General features: G+C 45.7%; 1 pseudogene; it reads right to left on the bottom strand.

Moving 5' to 3' along the window:
• Positions 1-412: 412 nt before the first annotated feature.
• LOC146839545 (uncharacterized) overlaps positions 413-25,879 on the bottom strand; it is a 93,655-nt pseudogene continuing 68,188 nt past the window's right edge.

Here is a 25,879-nt window from a genome sequence, read left to right as displayed (position 1 = left end):
CCTCAACTTCAAGTTCCACAAGGACAGCAAGTCAACCATCAGAGGGGCACTTGCATACCAACCGCGCCCCAGCTTCTACAACACCATTGCTGACTTTGACGCACCCCTCGACCTGGATTACAACTACATCTTCCTCAACTACCTCAACTTCCACCTCGATGATCCCAACGACAACACCGCCAATCTCCTCGACAGCATGAACAACCTCAGACTCACTCAACTAGTCTGCAACCCCATTCAATCCACAGGACACACGTTGGACACCATCTTCCCCTCCAGCAACTGCGTCAAGTACAGCCACCTCACAGAAGTCACATAGACCAACCACTCCATCGTCCACTTCATAATCTCCAGGCCCTACACCGCCACCCCCAAGATGGCAAGTGCCACCCACTGCAGCTGGAGCAAAGTGTCAGAGATCCATTGAACAGACACCCTCCCCACCTGCAACCCAGCTGCCACCACCAACGTGCACCAGGGAGTCAAAACCTTTAACACCTTGATCACCAACTGCGCCAACAGCATTGCCCCCATCAAGAGCAACAGACGCAGAAGATCCTCCAAACAGGCCAGCTGGTACACCCAAGAACTGAGAAGAGCAAAACACGATTGCAAACTGGAGAGGAGATAGATGGCGCACCGGCAAGGTAACCTCTGACAGGGCAGCCTTCAAGACCTCCCTCAACCTCTACCACTGCCTGCTGAGGGTAAAAAAGATGAATTCCCTAGCCGCACGCATCGAAACCAGCTCCAACCACAGCAGAACTCTTCAACAGTGTCAAAGCCACTGAAAACAACATCACCCCCTCACAAGAGCTCTGCGACAACCTCACTGACTCCTTTCATGACAATATCACAACTTTATACAGAAACTTCAAATACCAACCCCCAGGGACTTCCTAAACCCAAATACCCTCAGTGCAACCAACACAGACCCCGACTGGCCACTTGGAACCAGCTCTCCACCCTGGATATCACCTCCATCTTGAACTCCATCCCCTCAGGAGCTCCGACAGCCCATGCCCGCATCACATCTTCAACCTCAAAAGCCACAGGAGCAGCCAGGAACTCACCGCCCTGCTCAACAACTTAATCACCACTGCCACTTTTCCAGAAGTCAGGAAACACACCAAAGCTAAACCCCTACTTAAAAAGCCCTCCGCCAACTCAGCGAACTCATAAACTACCAGCCCATCTCATTGCTCCCATTCCGGGCCAGAGTTCAGGAAAAAATTATCAACAGACAACTCATGAAACACCTTGTGCAGAACTAGCTACTTGACGCCTCCCAGACTGGATCTCGTAGCGATCACAGCACCGAGACCACCCTGATTGCAGCCACCGACAACATCTGAGCCCTCTTCAACCAGGGAGAAATGGCGGCTCTGATCTTCCTTGACCTCTAAGCAGCTTTAGAAACTGTATCACACCATACACTGATTGAAAGACTTCACAACATCAGCATCCATGGGGACACACTCAGATGGATTACCTCCTTTGTCACAGGAAGGACACAGAGGGTCTGCCTACCAATCTTCACCTCCGAGGCCAAGGATATCATCTGCAGCATTCCCCAGTGCTCAGCCCTACACTCGTCAACACCTACTTGACCCCACTGGCCAACATCGTCAGAGCACATGGGCTCAACATTATGTCCTACGCAGATGACACCCAACTCATTCTCTTTGATGGCCCAACTGTATTGTCTTGTGAGTTAGAGATTAAAGGACCATTTAGTCCCAAATGGACTATGCAGAACAGTGACGTAGGTGCTTGGGTGTGGGTGATAGAATTCATTCTGTAGAATCTTCAGTTACCAGTTGCACACTGAGGAATCAAGACGTTTAATACCAAGCTCCATGTGTGGTGTTATCCTTTACATGTACCCAGGCAGGAGAGAATGCTACAACTGACGACGATGAGAGGGTATTGAATAAATGCTGTGAACCAAAGAACAGAGCATGCCCTCCCAGAGAGTTTGTTGTTGTCCAGCAAACTGCTTTTGAGTGCAAAGTATGCCCCAGGCGAAAAGAAAATCGGCAGATGGCGTATGTGGAGTCAAATCGCCACTCCAGCCAGTGCAAGGCGAGTGAGAAAAGTGAAAGCCTTATCGAAAGTTTAACACAGCCTAACACACAGAGCAGTCATTCATGGAAACATTATTTATATTGCGCAGCTATGCCCAATGGGCGTCAAGACGCCTAATCCAAATAAAGACTGTGGGGTACAACAACGCTAAAGACATAGACAACGAGGTACAGCAAAGTGCTAAAGGCATTTATATCTGAGTGCAAAGAAGCGCTATAAGCGGAAATATTTCCAACACAAAGAAGCACTAAATGCAGTAGAAACAAGGCACAATACAAAAAGGACAGAATGGTGAAGATACTGTGCAAGTAATCAAAACGCTACTCACCGCAAAAGAAAAAGACAGTACCTCACAAGCAGAGAGTGGGCACGATGACCCAAATATTGGCACATGGCTAGTGCTTAAAGAAGATACAGGTCTGATTGGGCAGCCGCCACTATGGGAGTGGGCTCCGCTCTGGGCAGCAAAAGTTTCCCAGGTTATGATGCTGTTGCATTCTTGAACCCAGTGCCTCCCTACGATACCGCCAAAAAGCAAAATGTAGGCGACAGATGGACTGCCTGGATCGAAGCATTTGATATTTTCATTGATGTACTGGAAGAAGTAAATGACAAAAAATATCATTAAATATCTGAAGAATACAGCGGGTGAATGAGTAAAAGAAATGATTAAGTAAAAAACACACAGTGGTGAACTGAGGCACTGTGAAATCAAAGAGGCATTAAACACCGAGTCTAATCCAATGATGAATATAGACTACAAAAGGTGTACATTCAGACAGGAAAGGCAGAAAACTGGCGAAATGATGGATGAGTTTGTTTATAGACTTGATTCCCTCATCAAGCTTTGCAAGTTCAACAATGAAGAGGTCATGCGCAGGATGGGCCTTATTACGGACGCACGCTGCTTGCGATGTGCGTCGCCTGGCGCCTCTTTTATACATTTAGCTTAGTCCCCACAAAGTGGCAGCCTACTGACTGGAAACGTGCGCATCCATTGGTGCTTTCGCATCAACCACCCTTGCACCAAACCCCCTTCTGTACCTACTTGGCTATGTCAAGGAGGTGCCCGATGCCCACAGGTTCCTTGTGGCAATGTTGCTGGTCCTGGCCAAACACAGAGTGGCAATGCACTAGGGGCGAAGAGCGGCACCTACGCTCAAACTTTAGCTTGCTGATGCGGCATATTGTCAGACACAACTAACAGAATTTTGGAATATTATGCCGAGCGCTAGCAGGCAGCACGATATATGGGGACCTCTGATCACTTATTTACATAGTCTGGTGGACAACACCTCGGATCACCACGACCCAGTGAGTAGCTCGGTGTGCACACCTGCGCGGGCGACAGATGCCTAGATAGGTGACACGTGGAACTCCACATATATGATTACTGTTATCTCTCTATTTGCCTCTCTAAAAACCCTTCCGCTTTCATATGGGATCTGTTTCTTTCTGATGCGTATCTCAGAGACAATCACAATTCCGCCAAGTTACTAATGTACCGAAGAATGTGCCTTAAATCCTCTGTAACAGATTGATGCCATTGCTGAACAGCATGTATCATTGTGCTTATGTTAAAGCCACAATAAAAACTAATATCAAATTTTTTAAACTGTGAATGTATATACTGATAGCCAATTTGCATTTGAAGTTGCACATAAATTTGACAGGCTTTGGCCAGAAAACGGTTTCCTCACGTCTCATGGAACAAAGATACAATGTGGTCCTCTGATTAAATACTGAATGCTTTATCACTGCCAAAAAGAGTAGCCATTGTCAAATGTAATGTGCACATAACAGCTGATGTGGTAAAGTGAAATGCCTTTGCTGATGAAACAATCAGACAAACACAGAATTTCATTAACATTAATTATTTCTACTTTTTGGTTTGCCCTAGATGATTCCAAGTGACAATGGGGTGCACTTCCACAATAAGGTAATGGAGTTATTCTGCAAGGCAATGGGAGTACAACAGAAGTTCATTGTGTATATCACCCCAAGGCAGCCGGTGCCATCAAATGGAGAAATAGTATCCTGAAGGCTTAAGATAGTTAAAATATGTTCAGAGTCCACAATGACTTAAGTGGATGACTTGCCACTTGTCCTTATGAATATGCGAACTACCCCAGATACTGTAACACATCTCAGCCTACATGAAACAGTGACTAGAAGGCCCCTCACCTGTTCGGGGGTCCCAAAAGGCATTGCGAACAACACAAATAACTGATAACCTGCTCCAAGAGTATTGTGTTAAATTGACAAAACGTGTTTCTGCCATTCAAAAACAGGTGAACGACCCCTTGCCCTTGCCTCAGCAGGGGGCCTTGATACAATATTTAACCCGGCAAACGGATGATGGTCAAGAACTTTCAGAGATCTAATTGCCTACAACCATGCTGGAAGGGTCTGTACGAGTTCCGCTAGCAACACAAACAGGCGTGAAGTGTCCAGGATGTAAGAATTGGATTCATGCCTTAAATGTGGAAAGAGCTCCCTGCTCAGACCTTACCACCGGCTGCAGCACACAGTATTACACCAACAAATGTGCCACCTCACCCCCCTCAGCCCATCAAGGATGCTGGCCCACAATACAAGCCGTGCCCAGGCCTTACAGTAAGTCCATCTTCTTGACCCAACCAACTATAGTTTACTATCGGGTCCAGAGCTGCGAAGTACTGGTGACCTTTCAGGGCTTGGCGATGGTAAAGAATAAAGACCCTTACTGCTCAGGAGGGACAAGGAGAATGGAAAGGAACCATTCTGACAAAGAAATTGGGAATACCATTTGCTCTGATCATTACTAGACTAACAGCCGTTGTCATCTGCTTGCATGATTTATACTTCCTGAAATTACTAGGTTCAAATAATACCACACTTACTGAAGATCCGCACGATCACCATTCCAAAAGTACAGTGAAAGGGTTGCCATACAATGATGAATGCCTATCATAAGGAATTAAATGTCTATGATTGTTGGATTTGTCTAAAACCTCCTTCTGTAACACAACGCAAGATGAATGTGTTGCCTTCGAGTTTGACACTTAATGATTCTTGTTATATTCTATTTAAAGCAGTGATCACCTGGTTTGCTTGCCCGAGGGGTATTGATGTCAGATGCAAATACAGAGATGAAATAGTGGTACCTTTGGGTTGTTTTGTCTGAGGGGAAGGTTCCCCCTACAGGGACGCCTTCAAAGATAGTGTCATGAGTAAAAGATATAAAAAAATTGTCCTAGGGAAGAATAGTTCAATTTACAGCACCTCTACCTTAATAAGCCTCCGGCCTTATGGGTAACAAGAGGACACAGACAATTTTGTCAGTCATCAAATGGATCACGAGCGATGAGACGGAGTAACTGCACCCATGTATTCAATCTGGACAACGCCTCTTGGCCCTCATTACCAGTGGAGCTGGCGGATACCTCTGCTCAGGAGTTTGGTGATTTTCAGCTAGAAATACTATCTATGCTAGGGGTAGCAATGAATTCTAGAAGTATCAGGTAATTAGGCCGATTGCTAGAAGCATCAATAAATGAAACAACATGTGTCCTAGGTAATATTACGGTAGAAATGGCAGCCATGAAACAAGCAACTCTCCACAATTGTATGGCACTTGACATGCTCCTCAAAGAGAAAGGGGGCGTTTGTAAAATAATGTACACTGAATGCTGCACACTTATACATGTAAAGCCCCGAATGTTTATAAGGCCATGGAGAATTTACATGACATAGTGTTACAAGTGCATTATTTTGCTGAACTAACATGTGGAATGATATTTCTTCACTATTTGGAGCCCGGGGTTGGACTATATTAATGGTAATAATAGGTATAATTATTACAATATTAGTCAAGTGTAAATATGCTTCCTGTTTGCTGTCAGGTATGTACCAAATTGTGCATCCCCCCACCAAATAATGTTCACAGTTCAAGTGTCATGATACAGCAGGAGAAACTCTCCCCTCTAATACAAATAAATATTGAATAGCAAAGCATGAATACATTTTAATGGTGAGAGGACAGGCGCGGTTTCAACATCTGCTGTTTATCGTTCTTTCTTATCTAATTCTTATGTGCTTGTTCCTTCAGTTCTTGAAAACAATGGGTAAGCTAACCAGCATAAACAGTTCTCAGACTTTACCCACCCCTCCTTATGCCTACATACAGAAGCGTACAGGGTTTGTATAAATACATGGCTCATGAAATCACGGTAAAGAGACAACATGGAGGAGCAGGTGCGCAATATCACATTTATGCTCCCGCAGGTATGAGGTGGAAGGCTGTTAGCATTATGACTAAGAGGTGACTTGGAGGTTTGGAATTATATTAGCATCTGAAAAGACAGACTGAAGCCCCAGCCGGCATACTACCAGAATATCAAGAACGAAATATCAACATGCCAAAATATCAACAACCAGAATATCATGAAGGTAAGCATATTTGGGTATCGGTTTGCTACGCTTAAGTCCATATTATATGATTTTGAATAATATGTATCTTCCAGGTATGCAGATGTGGAATTACTGACAGTAAATCTATACTTATCAATATATACTTACCTTCATGATATTCTAGCTGCTAGTATTTTCATCATAATATTTTGGCATGTCAATATTTTTGTACTCAGTAATCTGACAGACTCCCTGAGGAGTGCTAGCAATTATGAAAATGTATCTGGAAGGAACAAAGTGATCAGATGAGGAAGACACAATGTAGAAAGACCGTACTGCCAATGCGTGAAACTGTTCTCCTACCTTGCAGTGAATACTGGAAAGAGTTAGTGAAGAATGATGAGGGAGTAGAGGACCTTCATGAGTAATTTCAGCAGCCATGTGGGCATGTAGTTATTAGGGGACGAGATGGAGATCTTTATCTATGTGGATTTCTAGGTCTGCGGCAATACCGCAGAAGCAATAACTATGTTACTATACCCATAAACTATTACCATGAATACTAGCACTTTGCACAGATACATGAGAAATGCCTTGCAAAAAGATCATTCATGCAAGCTTTAATGCAAGTATTTCTGCAGAGTAATCAACAGAAATGCTGGTGATAAAAGGCTAGTTTTTTTCCACAATGTGATGCACGAGTACCACATTTGTAAGACAAGAATATTCCATTAGTCTTAACCAGACGAGTCTGATAAATGAGAGTAAACTGATTAGTACAGTTTTTGTAAAGTTGTGGCTGAGCGCCTGAGTGGAAGGTACAGATATTCTTAGATGTGATGGGGACAGAGGATTTGGTCTTTACAGGCCAGCTTGTGCGCAGACAACTAGCTTGTCTTATCACTGCCATTTTTGATTATTTCCTTTGATAGTGCCAATGTGAAGAGACATTTTGGCCAAGCAAGTACATTTTAAAGTTAATGAGGGGGTCCTAGCCAGCTAGGCTGCAGAAAGGAATTTCTGGTTTAGTTCTCAACTGATGTGCCTGTGGCAGTCTTTCAAAGAAGTGGCAAATTTCTCCCCTTTGACAAATATAAAAAAATAATAATAATTGCATCATATAGTGGGGGAATTGATTGAACTGGATTATGCTAGCCTCTTCGTGATGACCTCATCAGCACTATAAGGATATGGATGAGAAATGCCAAAGCCCGTTGCTTCAAAAGGGCTTTGTGGGCTTGCAACCAACTCAGCACGAAAAAGAAAGCAGAGCCAGATGAGACACACGGACTTTGCAGAAAGGTAGGAATGCACTCTTAGGCAAATCATGTTTTTACTGTTGCCAGGGTATGACAGTGCTTATTGCTGGAAGACAGAAGCATGCATGTTGATCCACGTGGCTGATGCTCTCACCATATCTGAAAGCAGAACAAGCTATTGCCAGATTTATAAAGTTGTCTCCTGCTGGAACAGATTGGATTTGATGAAGCTGTGAAGTACAACATTTCAGAACTGAGGTACACAAAACTCTTGGAGAATACACAGTATACTGATTCTCCTGGTATAGACTGGATGCAGAGCCAGAAAGTCAAACATTAAGTAAGTGGACAATTCCTGTGGTCTGGGAGCAGGTCCCAGATCCATTGTTCCCTCATGCTACCAGTCCTACCTCCGCCTCGCTCTTCCTGCACTCATTACTGTGCCTTTTCCCTCACTGAGTACGTTCCCTCCTTTTGTGCCTCTCTCCTATGAGATTTCCTGATTGTGCTGCTGTTGCTGTTACCACTTGTGCTTCCTTTCCCCCTCTGACTTCTTTTGCGCCTTCTCCTCCAGCTACCCATGTGTGCCTCTTCTTTCCTTTGCTTCCTGTGCCATTGATCTTTACTTGTCTGTTGTGCCTTTTCTTTTTCACCCTTTTTGGCCTTTTGTGACTGTTTTTCGCACTCCCCTCCTGCTCATTTTGCCACCGCTCTGCCTGTTTCCCACCTTTTACCAAGCCCCTCCCACCTCCTAGGACCTACTTAATGGAGCCCACAGCGAGTGCTGCAGGCGTGCCAAAGACAAGCCTTTGTGTGCCCGTTCGTGCCCGGACCACATCAGGGCCAGGAACCCTGGCTCTCATCACCCCACAGCTAATCAGCCACCGACCTCCACACCCTGAACACCGGACGCCTCAACAACCACTACTGATGCACCACACTCTATGGAAAAACCATTTTCCTGAACCAGTTGTACCATCACGCTGCAGAGCTCCACGCCAACCTCTCACCATGCCAGACCAGCAGTGTACCACCAGCTCTATTATTTACTCTTCAACATGGGCTCGATGTACAAGCACTCCACTCAATTGAGAGATCTCATCGTCACCCTCGTACCCGTCATAGTCTTCCTCACCAAGACCTGGCTCAATCTGTTATCTGCCCCGATATCGCCACAGCTACACCCGGCAGATGCAAATTCACCCACCACTATCACGTCAACAGCCCCGGAGGAGAAATAGCCATCATCTACTAAGTTACCATCTGGTGCACCACCACTGAGAATACCACCACGCCCATGGAACACCTCAACTTCAAGTTCCACAAGGACAGCAAGTCAACCATCAGAGGGGCACTTGCATACCAACCGCGCCCCAGCTTCTACAATTTGTGACTTTGACGCAACCTTCGACCTGGATTACAACTACATCTTCCTCAACTACCTCAACTTACACCTCGATGATCCCAACGACAACACCGCCAATCTCCTCGACAGCATGAACAACCTCAGACTCACTCAACTAGTCTGCAACCCCATTCAATCCACTGGAAACACGTTGGACACCATCTTCCCCTCCACCAACTGCGTCAAGTACAGCCACCTCACAGAAGTCACATAGACCAACCACTCCATCATCCACTTCATAATCTCCAGGTCCTACACCGCCACCCCCAAGATGGCAAGTGCCACCCACTGCAGCTGGAGCAAAGTGTCAGAGATCCATTGAACAGACACCCTCCACACCTGTAACCTAGCTGCCACCACCAACGTGCACCAGGGAGTCAAAAGCTTTAACACCTGGATCACCAACTGCACCAACAGCATTGCCCCCATCAAGAGCAACAGACACAGAAGATCCTCCAAACAGGCCAGCTGGTACACCCAAGAACTGAGAAGAGCAAAACACGATTGCAAACTGGAGAGGAGATAGATGGCGCACCCGCAAGGTAACCTCTGACAGGGCAGCCTTCAAGACCTCCCTCAACCTCTACCACTGCCTGCTGAGGGTAAAAAAGAAGAATTCCCTAGCCGCACGCATCGAAACCAGCTCCAACTATAGCAGAACTCGTCAACAGTGTCAAAGCCACTGAAAACAACATCACCCCCTCACCGACTCCTTCCATGACAATATCACAACTTCATACAGAAACTTCAAACACCAACCCACAGGGACTTCCTAAACCAAAACACCCTCAGTGCAAGCAACACAGACCCCGACTGTCCACTTGGAACCAGCTCTCCACCCTGGATATCACCTCCATCTTGAACTCCATCCCCTCAGGAGCTCCGACAGCCCATGCCCGCATCACATCTTCAACCTCAAAAGCCACAGGATCAGCCAGGAACTCACCGCCCTGCTCAACAACTTAATCACCACTGCCACTTTTCCAGAAGTCAGGAAACACACCAAAGCCAAACCCCTACTTAAAAAGCACTCCGCCAACTCAGCGAACTCATAAACTACCAGCCCATCTCATTGCTCCCATTCCGGGCCAGAGTTCAGGAAATAACTATCAACAGACAACTCATGAAACACCTTGTGCAGAACTAGCTACTTGACGCCTCCCAGACTGGATCTCGCAGCGATCACAGCACCGAGACCACCCTGATTGCAGCCACCGACAACATCTGAGCCCTCTTCAACCAGGGAGAAATGGCGGCTCTGATCTTCCTTGACCTCTAAGCAGCTTTAGAAACTGTATCACACCATACACTGATTGAAAGACTTCACAACATCAGCATCCATGGGGACACACTCAGATGGATTACCTCCTTTGTCACAGGAAGGACACAGAGGGTCTGCCTACCAACCTTCACCTCCAAGGCCAAGGATATCATCTGCAGCATTCCCCAGTGCTCAGCCCTACACTCGTCAACACCTACTTGACCCCACTGGCCAACATCGTCAAAGCACATGGGCTCAACATTATGTCCTACGCAGATGACACCCAACTCATTCTCTTTGATGGCCCAACTGTATTGTCTTGTGAGTTAGAGATTAAAGGACCATTTAGTCCCATATGGACTATGTAGAACAGTGACGTAGGTGCTTGGGTGTGGGTGATAGAATTCATTCTGTAGAATCTTCAGATAACAGTTGCACACTGAGGAATCAAGACGTTTAATATCAAGCTCCATGTGTGTGGTGTTATCCTTTACATGTACCCAGGCAGGAGAGAATGCTACAACTGACGACGATGAGAGGGTATTGCATAAATGCTGTGAACCAAAGAACAGAGCATGCCCTCCCAGAGAGTTTGCCGTCGTCCAGCAAACTGCTTTTGAGTGCCAAGTATGCCCCAGTCGAAAAGAAAATCGGCAGATGGCGTATGTGGAGTCAAATCGCCACTCCAGCCAGTGCAAGGCGAGTGAGAAAAGTGAAAGCCTTATCGAAAGTTTAACACAGCCTAACACACAGAGCAGTCATTCATGGGGTACAGCAACGCTAAAGACATAGACAACGAGGTACAGCAAAGCGCTAAAGGCATTTATATCTGAGTGCAAAGAAGCGCTATAAGCGGAAATATTTCCAACACAAAGAAACGCTAAATGCAGTAGAAACAAGGCACAATACAAAAAGGCGAGAATGGTGAAGATACTGTACAAGTAATCAAAACGCTACTCACCGCAAAAGAAAAAGACAGTACCTCACAAGCAGAGAGTGGGCGCGATGACCCAAATATTGGCACATGGCTAGTGCTTAAAGAAGATACAGGTCTGATTGGGCAGCCAACCTTATAGGAGTGGGCTCCGCTCTGGGCAGCAGAAGTTTCACAGGTTATGATGCTGTTGCATTCTTGAACCCACTGCCTCCCTACGATACCGCCAAAAAGCTAAATGTAGGCGACAGATGGACTGCCTGGATTGAAGCATTTGATAATTTCATTGATGTACTGGAAGAAGTAAATGACAAAAAATATCATTAAATATCTGAAGAATACAGCGGGTGAATGAGTAAAAGAAATGATTAAGAAAAAAACACACGGTGGTGAAGTGAGGCACTGTGAAATCAAAGAGGCATTAAACACCGAGTCTAATCCAATGATGAATATAGACTACAAAAGGTATACATTCAGACAGGAAAGGCAGAAAACTGGCGAAATGATGAATGAGTTTGTTTCTAGACTTGATTCCCTCATCAAGCTGTGCAAGTTCAACAATGAAGAGGTCATGCGTACTCATGGATGCTAGAGTGGAAGAAAGAGCTGACAGACAAGCAGCTAACATGGAGGCCAGAACTGCCCAAAATGAATCTGCCCTGAGTGTGAAAAGTAAGCTGAAACACAAGGTAGAAAGCCATAAAGCAATGACTCCAAAGAAAAAGAAGTTGTGTTTTCGATGTAGATTTTCCTTTCCACATGAATGTAAACGCTCTGCCAGTGGGCAGATATGCATAGGGCTTTGGGAAAGAGAAAAATTTTGTAACGGTTTGCAAAGCGTGGGGAAGATAAGCCGCATCACGTCAAGAAAATAAAATGGCAGAAACATCAAGTGCATCACAATGAGAAAACACAATGGATGCCCGAAAGTAAAAAAAATTAAAACAACGCCCACAAGGCCAAGTGGCAACATCAGTTGAGGCAAGTAGAAACTGAACGATGTCGACTGACATCAAATTCCTCGTCTAAATGTTGTCACAGTCATTATCAAATGACAGCGATGAAGAGGGGTGTGTGATGTCAATGTCAACCACTGAACAATGTGCATATGTAGGATTAGCTCGACAAGTGAAAGTGTGAAATTAATTTGGACACTCTTCCAAAATCACACTGAACATTAACAGGTGCTCCATACCGTTTATCATAGACAGTGGCACGTCGATAAACATTATGCCAGCGGAAAAGTACAGTTTAACGCCAATGAAAACCAAATTGTATGCAAGGGATGCTTCAACGCCCCTGCAAAGTCAAGGCTCATTTATGGCAACGGTGAATCATAAAAAGACAAAAGTACACGCAGCAAATCATGTCCTCTAAGGCACTTCATCGAGTGCATGTTTACTTAATTTTAGCACTGCTGCTGACATGGAGCTGATTTCTGTAAACTACGTCAATGCCTATCACAAGGTAATACAGTTATTTACATGTCTGTTTCATGGACTAGGAAGACTTAAGACAATGAAAGGACAACTTTACATAAATGAGGACATCCATCCTGTTGCTCAAAAACATTGTCGAATTACATTTGACTTGAAAGAGGCTGTTGAGAAACAAACTGAGACATTATTGAAACATGATATCAATGAGTGATCCACTGCTCCGACGCTATGGGTGTCCCCCATAGTGGAAGTGTCGAAGAAGAATGGTGGAGGAGCCGAGAGCGTATCTGTGTTGATATGCACGAAGAGAACAAGGCGATTGAAAGAGAACGACATCCAGATCCACATATTACTGTAATGATTATGCAGCTAAATGGAACCAAAGGCTTTTCCAGCCTTGATTTGAACAAAGGGTATCACCAACTCGAACTGGAAGAAAACTGCAGGTATATTACTACCTTTTCGACTCATGTTGGACTGTTTGAATAGAAACACCTACGTTTTAGAGTGTCCTCCGTTGCAGAACTCTTTCAGGATGTAATTCGTTGCATGATATAGCCAGTCACAAATGTTTTTAATGACAGTGATGATATATTCGTTTTTGGGGCCACACAAAAAGAACATGCTAAAGCTCTTACATAAGTGTGTCAGATACTTGCTGATGCAGGTCTCACTTTAAACTGCAGAAAACAAAACTCAAGGTCTTCTGTCATATCTTTTCAGATGGGGGAATGACTCAGGATCCAAATAAAGTACAAGCCTTGTCATCCACTCCCCTCCCCCCCACAAGATGTAATTATGCTGTGATCCTTCCTTGGTATGGCCAGTTAGTATTGTTCACGGTGTATATGTGACTATGCCACTGTGCCTACCTGTTAGAAATAGGATTTCTGGTTGGCTAAGGCTTGCGCCAAAGCCAGGCAGAAACCACCACTCTAGTCAGGGCAAGGGAGTTACACGTCAAAGATAACCCCTGCTCACCCCCTTGGTAGCTTGGCACGAGCAGTCAGGCTTATCCCGGTGGCGATGTGTAAAGCATTTGCGCAACACACACAGCAACAACATACTAGGCGAAATTTTCCCCAAAAAGTGTCCTGTGATTCTTATTGCGCATGGAAAGTTTCGGGGAGATCAGTCAAGCAGGAAAAGGCAGATAGGTAGCTATTGGTCCAGAAAGAACCATTTTTGTTATCTGATGTAAATCCGTTCAGTAGTTTTTGAGAATTTCTTTTTTTTTTTAATCTATAGGGACACGGATCTTCCAAGGATCCGACATCCCTGTGCTGAAATATGATTTACTGCCAACACTTCAACCAGGAAGTGTTGACAGCCATCTTGGGACTCTGCTTCAGCCAAGTCCCACAAAAAAAGTTTTAAAAAAAGAGAAGGGGACAGGGTAGGAATACCCTCACCCCTATGCCTCTTGGAGTAGGGGAGGGGGAGGGGTGGTCCCGCAAGGACACCGCCGGGGGCAAGAAAGCATGTTTTCTAAATTTTTTGGCTGGATTTGTGCTGGATACGCGGCTCCCGCTGACTATTTTGAAATAAAGAAGCACTAGCTCCTGCACTTTTCTACTATTTAGCCCCCGGGTAGGCCAGGTCCCGGGGGCACGCAGGAATAATAAAAGGAGGGAGCGCATGGGGGCCCCATCCTGATGCTATTTTAAACCTCGGTGGACTACCATCTCCCCAGGGCTGTTTTAATATAATGGAGGGGGCAGCACGGACCCTCTCCTTGGCTCTTTTGAGCCCCGAGGACAACCACTTATCCGGGGCTGTTTTCAGCTTGGAGGGGACCATACAGACCCTCCTCCTGGGGTGGGTTCAAGCCCTGGATACCACCACCTCCCTGGGTCTAAATTAAAACCAATAAGGGAGCACGCGGACCCCCAGGCCCCGAGGCCCACTACCTTCCCGAGGCCTAAAATGTAAATAAAACTGGGAGAAGGCTGTGCGGCCCCAATCCTAGGCCATATAAGGCCCTGAGGACCACCACCTCCCCAGGGCCGGCCTGTGCTCACAGAAGGAGGGGGCCGTGTAGGCCCACCCCCACTTGGAGTCAATTGTGGGGACCACCACCCCCCCAGGGCCGGCCCGTGCTCACAGGAGGGAATAGTGGCCCTGGAGACCGCCACCCCCCAAGGCCGGTTCCTGATATGTCCTGGGGTGCCCACCCCTGGGATATATCTGTTTGCTTTGACAGCACCTGCCAAGACAGAGAAAATATTCCGCTTCCAGCAGGCGAGAGCTGACAAAATGCTCTTGCTTGCTGGAAGCAGAGGTTTCGTCTGTTTCTCTGCCCGAGGCGGCAGGAAACAGACAAAAGGATTGCTCCTGCATTCCCACAGGCACTCACTCAATCATACACCCACTTACACACCTATAGAGCCACTCAGACACCTACTCACACAGATGCACAGTCACACAGCCACTCACATAGTATATGTTAAAAATAGTTTTGTTTGTGTTACTAGTACAAAAAGTATAGTAATTAAACTTGTGTAGTATCTTAGTATATATGTTGAACACTCAGAAACTTTTATAAAACACTCACACTCACCGGATGATATCATCACTAATGTCATTTTGGATATCATCATTTGAGATATCATCATTGATATCACTGACCATGTCAGGAGTGATGTAATATGCGGGGTCATGTCCTTTATGGTGCTGTTTTTCACCATTCAATTTCTTTTCTTTTTTCATCCTTTTCGCACACTGTTCCCATACTCTCACAGTTTTTGGTGGTGGCTCCGCGGAAAAGTTTCTCTGACGAAAACTGATGTCAGTGCGCCGGGAGGGGCTTACATGGCTCCGCTGACGTCAAATCTGTCGACGACGTCAGGGTGGAGCCGTGCGACGCTGCCCCTGGTGCGCAGAGGTACTGCTGCAGAAAGTTTTCTGGGTCCAGTCTGACGCCTGGGGATATTCTAAGTTAAGGAATCTGCGGCTAGACTGTGCCTCTACCAGATACATTGTTACTGAAGGTAAGTAACTTAGCCATTACAGGGAATTACAGGTTCAGACAGCGGACATGTTAAGCCACTTATGGAAGCTAGGGTCTAAGACAGCAATACTTGCTATAACTCAAAAGTCAGCTTAAAAAAAAAAAAAATATATATATATATATATATATATATATATATATATATATATATATATATATATATATATATATATATATAAACATAAATAAATATATATAGAAATTAAATCCGCAAACAGCAGCTTCCAATTCAATAAAACACACACATTTTGTTATCAAATATCAGCTTTTCAGTCAGCACAAACAAACTTGATCCCTTAATGCAAATGTTGAAAAGTTTAATAAGAATGCTAACTTTTCTTTTTTTGCAAACACATTTGGTGCCCAAACATCAGTTTGCCACACACAAATAGATTCTGCTCTTTATGCACATGCATCATCTCATGTGAAGAATGCCTGCAAAATACCAAGAATTACCACACTGAGGGGGCAACTATCAATTGTGCTCCTGGGTGGTGTGGTGCAAGGATACCAAAGCCAGAAACCTGATTCTCTTATGAAGCCCTATCACTGGAATAACTCTCTTTCAGCAGACTCCCCTTTGTGTACCAAAGCAACCAACAGTGTCAGAAGGCCAGTGAAATGATGAACAGTACACTTCACAAAAATGTGTAAGATAACAAATGTTATTAGTCAGTAAATCAAAAGCAAACTATTAACATACTACTCACACAGAAATGTAGCTAACCCAGTGTCGCCTGACTGTCAAAAAAAGTAAAGGACTCAAGGTGTGATGGCAGCCAAAAGATTTTTGCCCTGATCCTTGATTAGTTCAGCGAGATTGAGGATTCAAAGAGCGGGGAAAAGAGATGGGGCTCTCACCAACTATATCTTGGACATAAGTCACAAGGTTGGACCAGTATGGTGATTACCTTAGTTATGTCAATGACTCTGCAAGGTACACTTACATACTTTGAACCTCCCCTTTGTTCTGAAGGAGATGAAAACCAGGCCCACCCTGACTCAATGCTCCCAAATAAGTTTTTTAACTCAATTTTAAAGAGCCTCCCTGGCCCCATCCTTGGTGATAGCCCCATCAGGATTGACAACTCCCTTCGAAGGCACAACTTAGAGAGATAACTCTGGGCTGAACCCCGCCAGATCTCCGAAAGACACAGCAAACTACTAGTGGAGGCTGCTGTAACTGCTGCCTTGGCGATAAGACACCAGTGTGCAATCCAGAATAGGTGCTATACTGTGCCTGGGCTGATAGGCCCTCCTCAAAACAGAAGAAATACGCCTGGGAAGATCGCCAGGGCTGTGCGATATTTGGTGAACCCCAGGGTTAAAAAGCCAAGATAAAAGAAAGGCCTGCCTATAAATGCCAACGTTCACGAAGTAAGAGCCATTGGTGCAGAGACAGGAAGGAACAATCCAGACGGAATCTTTCGGTCAGCCGTAGTCCAGATCAATACCCCAATACACAACCGATCACACTCTTCCCTAATGGCAAGAGACAAGGAACCGAAGCCACAAATACAAGGGAACATGGATAATTATGCAAAAGTGCTGGCCATTCCCCCAGAGACAGTGGGGGGGGGCGGTGGATGTTCCTGGTAATGCAATCCTTTTGCAGGCGATACAATCCTCCAGAGGAGTATTGGAAGCAAAAGAAATGGACGAAATCCGCTCCGACGGCACCCTACTGAGACAAGACCTAGGCAACATATCAGAAAAAGTCACATTAGCAAAACAACGCATATCGGAGGTCGAAGATACAACTCACACCCTGCGCAAGGAGGTTACTTGTCTTTCAGTCTCCATGAAGGAAATCCCCTGGAAAGTAGATGATGCAGAAAATCGTACGCATAGAAACAACCTACGATTCATAGGTTTTCTGGAGGCCATTGAGGGATCTGCCGAGCAAACCTTTCTACATAAATAGCTCAAAGACTCTCTTCCGAAGGCCCAGTTCTCGTCCTGTTTTGTGATTGAACTGACTCATAGGATGCGGGGCCTGAGACCACCGGCGGGTCCCCCCCACAACCACTAATTGCCCGTTTCCTGAACTACAAAGACCGGGACCTTGTACTCCATGAGATGCAGCAGATAGGGGAGATCCGACTTGCCAACATCAAAAATAATAGTGTTTCCGGACTACTCTTGAGAGGTCCAGAAACAAAGGAGAACTTTCGATCCGGTCAAAGAAAAACTATAAAACCTTCATATTCAATACATGCTACTTTTTCCGGTGAATTTAAATGTCATTTTCAAAAGCAAAACATTCTTTTTTCAGACACCAGAGGAGACATGGAGCTGGATAGAAGAACCTCCCTCCATGCGGCAACGAAGCGATCCGGCAGAATATCCGGCAGTGCTTCACATGCCAGACATCAACACCCGGTCACAAAGGCTGAAACTGAAGCGTGGCCCAGGACAAACAGGCAAGCTACATAGAGGCACCCCTCTCATATCGGGGTGGATCACAGAAGAAGAAATCCATGGCTTGGATACAGATGAAGGTCAGCCACAAGTTAAAACTGGGAAGAACCTCTCTAAGACCCGACCGAGAACACAGTCAACCCCTGACCCTACGGAACTGGAACTCTCGACCGGTTCTGAAAGTGAGCACCCTGTTTTGCAAAAGATCACCCGCATGGAGGAACAGGAACCAGGCACAGCAGCATAAGAAACCCCCCTGCAACTACGGCATGAAGAGAGCGAGGAAGGATGAAACACCCTGGGCCAGTCAGAGGCCGAAGAACAGTAAGACGGCACTGGGTGCCCCTTTTGGGACTCTCCTAATACATCAACGAAGGGTCTAAAGGTCAAGTTTTTAGACACATCCCTAGTTAAGTTGGTGTTGTTCTTTTATTAGGGGGCTGGGGGGGTTACAGACCTCTCAGGCTTAACCTATGACAAAGTTGTCATGTTGACAGTTCGAGGAAAGTGCATGGGCAGTGGGAGAGAGTGGGGTGGGAGGGAAGGCCAACACCGCTTCCAAGAAACAGGGGAAAGGGCAGCTTAAGATGTATTATAGAGCTGCTAGACATCAAGACCGCACACATGAAGACATATCCACACTTCAGGCAGCGCACAGACAGGAACCATGACAGACCCATCAGTTCAGACTCGTGATGAGGAGGGGTACTCCGATATGACATGGATTGTCAATGGCCTAGCACACAAGATTAATAGAGGGCTGGTGACTATCTCAAGAGACTGAAACCAGATATAGTCCTCCTCCAGGAGACACACCTCAGAGAAACCCACTGCGCCTTTCTCGGAAGGGGGGCATACACAACACTGGCACATGTAGGATTCTCTACAGGCTCCAGGGGGGTGGCGATCCTCATTAAAAAGACACCACCCTTTCAGATACATAGAAAATGGGTGGATACAAATGGTATATACACTGCAGTACTAGGAGATTGGGGGAGACAAGAACTCACTCCGATTAGTGTCTGAGCACCCCCAAGACTACAGTAACAGACCCTGGAAAAGGTAACAGGGATCCTAACGGGCTCTGAATCCTCTATATTTATAGTGGGAGGAGATTTCAATGACGTGGCGGATCCGTCTATGAATCGAACACACAGAAACCATGAGCAACGAGGAGACACACCCTCGACCAGATTCATGCAAACGTTGGACCTAACCAACCGCTGATGCCTACACCACCCCACAGAGCATGTGTACTCATATTTCTAGGGTCCCTATAAAGCCCTCTCCAGACTGGACTACCTTCTAGCCCCAGCTGGAGATATAGGGCCGGTGATCACGGTAGAATATTTGGCGTGGGGCTTGTCCGAGCACACCCCGTTATGGCTCAAAATAGAAGGGCGCCTCCAAAAAAACATATAATCAATGGAGACTCAACCCATGGAATCTCCGAGACGCAGATATCGCCCAAGATAGTAAGAAAAACTCAAACTATATTTCTGCGAAAATAAGGGCTCAGTGTCCTCCGCGGTGGTCCTCTGTGAGGCCTTCAACCCCGAACTACGAGACAGGGCACAAAATACAATAGCACAAAAAAAGAAGAAGAAACAGCAGGAGGTTGAAGCCTTGGAAACTCAGCTCCTGGAGTTGGAAAGGGATATAGGCCTAGACACTGACCAACTCCTTCTACATCAGATATCAGTTACACATAAGAAATATCTTGCCCTGGCCCACCGAGAGGTAAAATCACTCTGCCTGGCCGCACAATACCGCCTTTATGAAACTGGGGACAGGACGGGGAAGCTTTTAGCATGGTTGGGAAGGAAAGAGATAGAAACTAGATGGGTGTCCGCCATACACAGGAGAGGTAGTATACTAACAGCAGCACAAGACATAGCAGACGCCTTTGCAGGGTACTACACAGATTTATATAAAGCCAGGACCTTGGCAGAAGGTACCTGTTCTGCTTGGGTTTTCGGATCAGATAGAACCTGCTCAACAGAGCCTCTCTAACCCAAACCAGAACGTTACCCCCTCCCTAGGGCCTATTCACACCTAAATAACCACATATATGTACCACCTAAGGACAGGGAATTCCTACTATATATATATATATCAAGACCTACGAGTCACAGCCTCGCGGTCCCAAACGGACCCAGGACTTCCTGCCCAGACAGCAGCCACAGCCTCGCGGTCCCAAACGGACCCAGGACTTCCTGCCCAGACGGCAGCCACAGCCTCGCGGTCCCAAACGGACCCAGGACTTCCTGCCCAGACGGCAGCCACAGCCTCGCGGTCCCAAACGGACCCAGGACTTCCTGCCCAGACGGCAGCCACAGCCTCGCGGTCCCAAACGGACCCAGCACTTCCTGCCCAGACGGCAGCCACAGCCTCGCGGTCCCAAACGGACCCAGGACTTCCTGCCCAGACGGCAGCCTTAGCACGAGTTCATCCTATAATTACCACGACATATAACACGGGACTATATATATATATCAGATCACACACCGACAGCTAGTTGAGCACAACTTGTTCCCCAGTTCGAGGTGCTCCTTTCTCCCTTATTCAGTTACCACCTACCTGATCAGGATTAACATCTGTTCATGTCAGGTCACAGCTGACTAGAAGAATAGGTTACCCTCTTACACAAGAACACGTAGCACATATTGCTTTAATACTTTATTCAGTTATTACATGCACACTCACGGAACATAATACATATCACATAACCTGCAAAGAAAAGTGAAAGATTAAGTTGTATACTCTAATAGTAAGGGGTTGACATCACCTTGGTCGTATGTAGCCTGCACTCAATGGTCATCTAGGTTCCCTTCTCGTCTGCGCCTCGGCTTCGCCTGGAAGTCACACAATCACGGGTTTACTCCCGTCTCCCTCTCCGAGTCACTAGGACCTCTTCCTTATCGGCTACTCCCTTCTCTTTGGAATATCCATTTCTCGGTTTTTCTCCACCTTCAAGTTTGTCATCTGTCTTCCCTGGAATACGTAGTAGTTTTACTGCTAACGGCCAGGTGCCGCCTATGGTCTAAAAGCAAGTGCCAGTATCTGCCTCAAACTTTCACTAATATAGATGTGCATTTCCTCCTGGAAAATTCCAGCCCGTAACCTGCCGCCCACCAAATTCTTGTACCTCCCCGTGCCAAGGACACGTTCCCAGCCGGCCGGCCTGATGTAGTGTCTTCGGCATGAAGAAAAATACAATCCTTCGATAAGGGCCGGCCTGAACCGGTTCTCTCCAAGCGAATAACACTTCCTAACTAAAACACTGCCTATGACCTAGAAACATCCCAAGCTGCCAGAGCAGGAGGAAAGATGGAGTCTCTCCCGTTTAAGGCCTACCAGGCCTGAATTCAGCACGGCTCCATGAAATACCCTCACTACAGAACAGATTACCTCTAATGCTAACGAATCTATCCCCTAGGATATGTATGCAAACCCTGATCTATGGGGAAGAACACAGGATCATGTCGAAGTGCCTAATAAATAGGCTCTATACACTACTCTAACCCTTAGACTTGAATGGAAAGAGACTGAAGTCACCTAAATCACCCTTCAACACAATAAGACCGGAAAAATCGAGCAGTACATTTCACCCTTGACTTCAGTCTATTATACATTCATTAAATGGAGCTAACATCTGTGGAAGAATAATATGAAACAAAGCTAACTGATCTATGTCTAGTACCAAGTGTGCAGAATTGAAGTAGTGAAGGAATACACTGAATAAAGCAACAGATAGAAATCAAAACAGCAACAGCAATCAAAATACCACCTAATGTTTGGCGTAGCATGTGTATATCGGGTAACCAATTAAAGAGCCAGTCAAACCAGCCCTGATCAATGTGTTTTCTAACTTCTTCTGTTAAGTCACGCAACTTGTCGATGTGAGCACGAATGGATTGTGTATGGTCAGACAAGTTAAAACAACAGAGACCTTCGAAGTCCGAGCAATCATGTCCATGTTTAAGCAAAAGATAATCAATGGCTGCTCTATTTTGCAAAATGGCCCTACGTTCACCCTGGGCGTCTAATAGCATGTCAGACAAAATTGTAGAAGTGTGATTAATAGATTTCACCATCCAGCAGGCCATTTTCCCAATAGATTTGGCATTATAAACCGCCAAAGCAGGAACACCAATAATTGAAACAGCTAAGCTAAGGTATTCAGACTTGGAATATAAATGCAAAGATGGGTCACAATCCTCCTGTAACATTACAGTATCTCGAAGCACACGAGAGTTGGCATTCGGATGTGATGCGAACATCAACAAACTGAGTCTCGTAATGGCACAAGGGCCTCCGGAAATGTTTGCAGGGACAAATGGACAGGAGAAAAGCCATCCGGCAGGTAGTAACATCGTGCGATAGTGACTGGGGGTAACTACCAAACTATTACAAGTCATATTGTTCTGAACTGAAACACATGTGGTCGGTGTCCTTTGAAAGCACAAAGTCCGTTCGTGAGCTGTAAACGAAGTGGCGCCTTTTAGTTTTAGGCGCAGACATTCAGAGATCGCACTAGGATTACACGTAAGAAAGAAGCACAAATCACCTTGTGTGATATTATAAGTAAGTATTTGGGACTGGATGGGGGTTTGCTCGTTCGGCAATTCAATACATAGGGGGCAATATACATGGGTAGCAAAATCACCCAGGAGAATATTGGGACGGGCCTTCGAGACATTAAAAATATGAATTAAAGTTTCCAATGAGGCGGGGACAGCAACCAGACAGGTCGCCAGAATGTCATGTACAGATCTCATCGGTGTCAAACAGAAGTGAGGGGCGTCAGTCACCCTCTTAGCTAGTGCGATCCAGAAGTTCGATGATGAATCCCATGCAGTGAAGGAACGCAACATTCGGGTTCCCAGTTCATCCCGGGTTGATAGGATCCCTCCTTTCTCGTCGTGCCAGTCCGAAAACAGTCCGGTTCCGACACATCCTGCAGCAACAATCCAAAGAATGATCTGAAAAAGAACCAAATACAGGCATTAATCATTCTCGTAGATAACATTTATCAGCCGGGACCGCTTCCCAGCTATCTTTCCCTGGTCTCATAACCAAAATGGTATTGTCCTGACCGGTGGCAATGACCTCTGCTTGTTCAGGGGGATTCTTAGGCGACTGCACCCAAACTCTGGCCCCAGGATTATCCGTGGAGCCAAAACCTTTCTGGCCACGTACAGTTAGCAACGTTGGAGCAGTGCCTTTCATTAATACACCACTGAAAACAGGCATTATGAGTAATTGAGCCACTCGGTCAGTGCGATGTATCAGTAAGTCAACCTCACTGCTATTCAGCAGGAGCACCTTAATCTCTCCCTGATAATCACTGTCGATAATTCCTCCAAGCACCTGAATGCCTTTTACAGCCAGCCCCGATCTAGGGGCGATCAATCCGAAATTTCCAGGTGGTATCTGAACACCAACACCTGTCTCTATGATGACTCGATCTCTACTTTTTATAACAATATCATCCATAGCATGCAAGTCTAAACCTGCCGACCCTGGGGTCGCTCTACATGGAGCCAAAGCTCCGGGAGTAATTTCCCAATACATCACAGTTTCTCTGATTTCATTAGGCATAGCCTCAACATTCGGGGGAAACAAACGCATAAGTGGAGATTCAGCATTTAAAAAAGGACGATTATTCAAAATCAATAGTGCTTGGGGCAAAAAGTCTCGCCAATTTTTATACTTGTCATCTGTTAACTTACGCAGCTGGTCCTTTAGCAGGCCATTCAATCTCTCCACCAGGCCCGAGGCCTGTGGGTAGTAGGGTATATGGAATATCCATTGAATATTATTTTCCGCACAGAATTCCTGTACCAATCTTCCACGAAAATGGGACGCATTATCAGATTGAATTTGGAATGGCACACCATAGTACATCATAATCAATTCTAATGTTTTAATGGTATTCAATTGGGTAGCTTGCTTACAGGGAAGGGCTACCAGCAGGCCACTGTATGTATCAACAATAGTGCAAACATATTGACAATTCCTACTCAGGGGAAGTGGACCAATGTAGTCAATCTGCCAAATTTGAGCGGGCAGTTTCCCGCGATGTAAATGACCTTTAACAATTTGGGGCACCTTACGCTGTCTGATATGCTGACAAACGGGGCAGTGTAAAATAACATTTTTAATTAGATCTAGGGGAATATAAATTCCTCGATCAGCAGCCCACCTGCTAGTGGCCTTCTCTCCGAAATGTCCTGCCTTCTGGTGTGCCCATTTCGCCAATCCCGCAATATCAGAATCTTGCCTGTCCACCACTGCCTCAGCAATTTTAGACTTCTCATCTGCAATGTTATGAAAAAATTTGTCAAGAGAATCTATCGGGGTGTGAGCATCCACATGGAAGATTGTAACAGTACTCTGTGGGAGCATCTCCCAAATCTCTTGCCATAACTCTTTTCCCCATAATTCTTTGGAGTGTAACTTCCAATTATGGGAATGCCAAGTTGGCAACCAAACAGCCAGTCCATTGGCAGTAGACCAAGAATCGGTGAAAATATGACATGTACCAGGTAACTCTTGTTTCAAAACTTGGTAAACAGCGTAAAGCTCGGCAAATTGGCTGCTTTTACCCTCACCAGTTGTGCTCAACAATTTGTGTGTAATCGGATTATAGGACACCGCCTTCCAGTGCCGTGTCATCCCTATAAACCTCGCTGAACCATCAGTGAACCAAACATGGTTTCTTTCCGCTGCGGACAAATCATCAAAAGGCTTACCCCACTTGACAGGAGACTCTTGTGCTAAAGGTACGGAACATTCACTCTCAGTCTCAGTCGACGGCGCTCGCGCCACCTGCTCATGTAAAGAAGCAACTCCTTTTGGGCCCACACGTGCCCTGTCTTGTATGTACCATTTCCATTTAATCACACTCGCCTCTTGAGCGTGTCCAATTCGGTGAGTTTTCGGCGAACTCAGAACCCACTGCATGATAGGAATTTCCGGACGCAGAACTATATCATGTTCCAAAGTCAATTGCTCGGTATCCACCAGAGCCCAATAACAAGCAAGTAACTGTTTCTCAAAGGGTGTGTAACGCTCACCAGCATCAGGTAACTGTTTGGTCCAAAAACCTAACGGTACTTTACTCCTGCCTTGTTTCTGCCACAAACTCCAATTTGCATAAAGGCCCTGTACAGACACATTCAAATCCACGTCACCATCACGTACAGGCCATAAATCCAGAGCATGTTGAATTGCCTCTTTTGCCAGACTAAACGCATCTTGCTGTGGTTTATCCCATTCAAATGCATTCTTTTTACGCGTGACCCGGTACAAGGGGGCCAATATTTGACTCAAATGAGGAATATGCTGGCGCCAAAAGCCAAACAGACCAATGAAGCTCTGGGCTTCTTTCCTATTTCTAGGAACTGCAAAATCAAGAATCTTCTGTTTAACCTGAGGGATCACTTCACGGTGCCCTTCATGCCAATTAATACCCAAAAATTTTACAGCCTGGGACGGACCTTGCAATTTATCTGGGTTGATTTCCCAACCTTTCTCACGCAGGCACTCAATGACTCTGTCTAATTGGGTCTGAACTTACTCTTGTGTTTCGCCTTGGATCAAAACATCATCAATATAATGACATATCTGAATCTGGGGATGAACCGGTACCTCAGCCAAATGCT

This window comes from Triturus cristatus, chromosome 4_1 (genome assembly GCF_964204655.1).
Source record: "Triturus cristatus chromosome 4_1, aTriCri1.1, whole genome shotgun sequence".
Taxonomy (NCBI): Eukaryota; Metazoa; Chordata; class Amphibia; order Caudata; family Salamandridae; genus Triturus; species Triturus cristatus.
The sequence above is the reverse complement of the archived record's forward strand: the minus strand, read 5'-3'. Positions and strand labels throughout refer to the sequence as shown.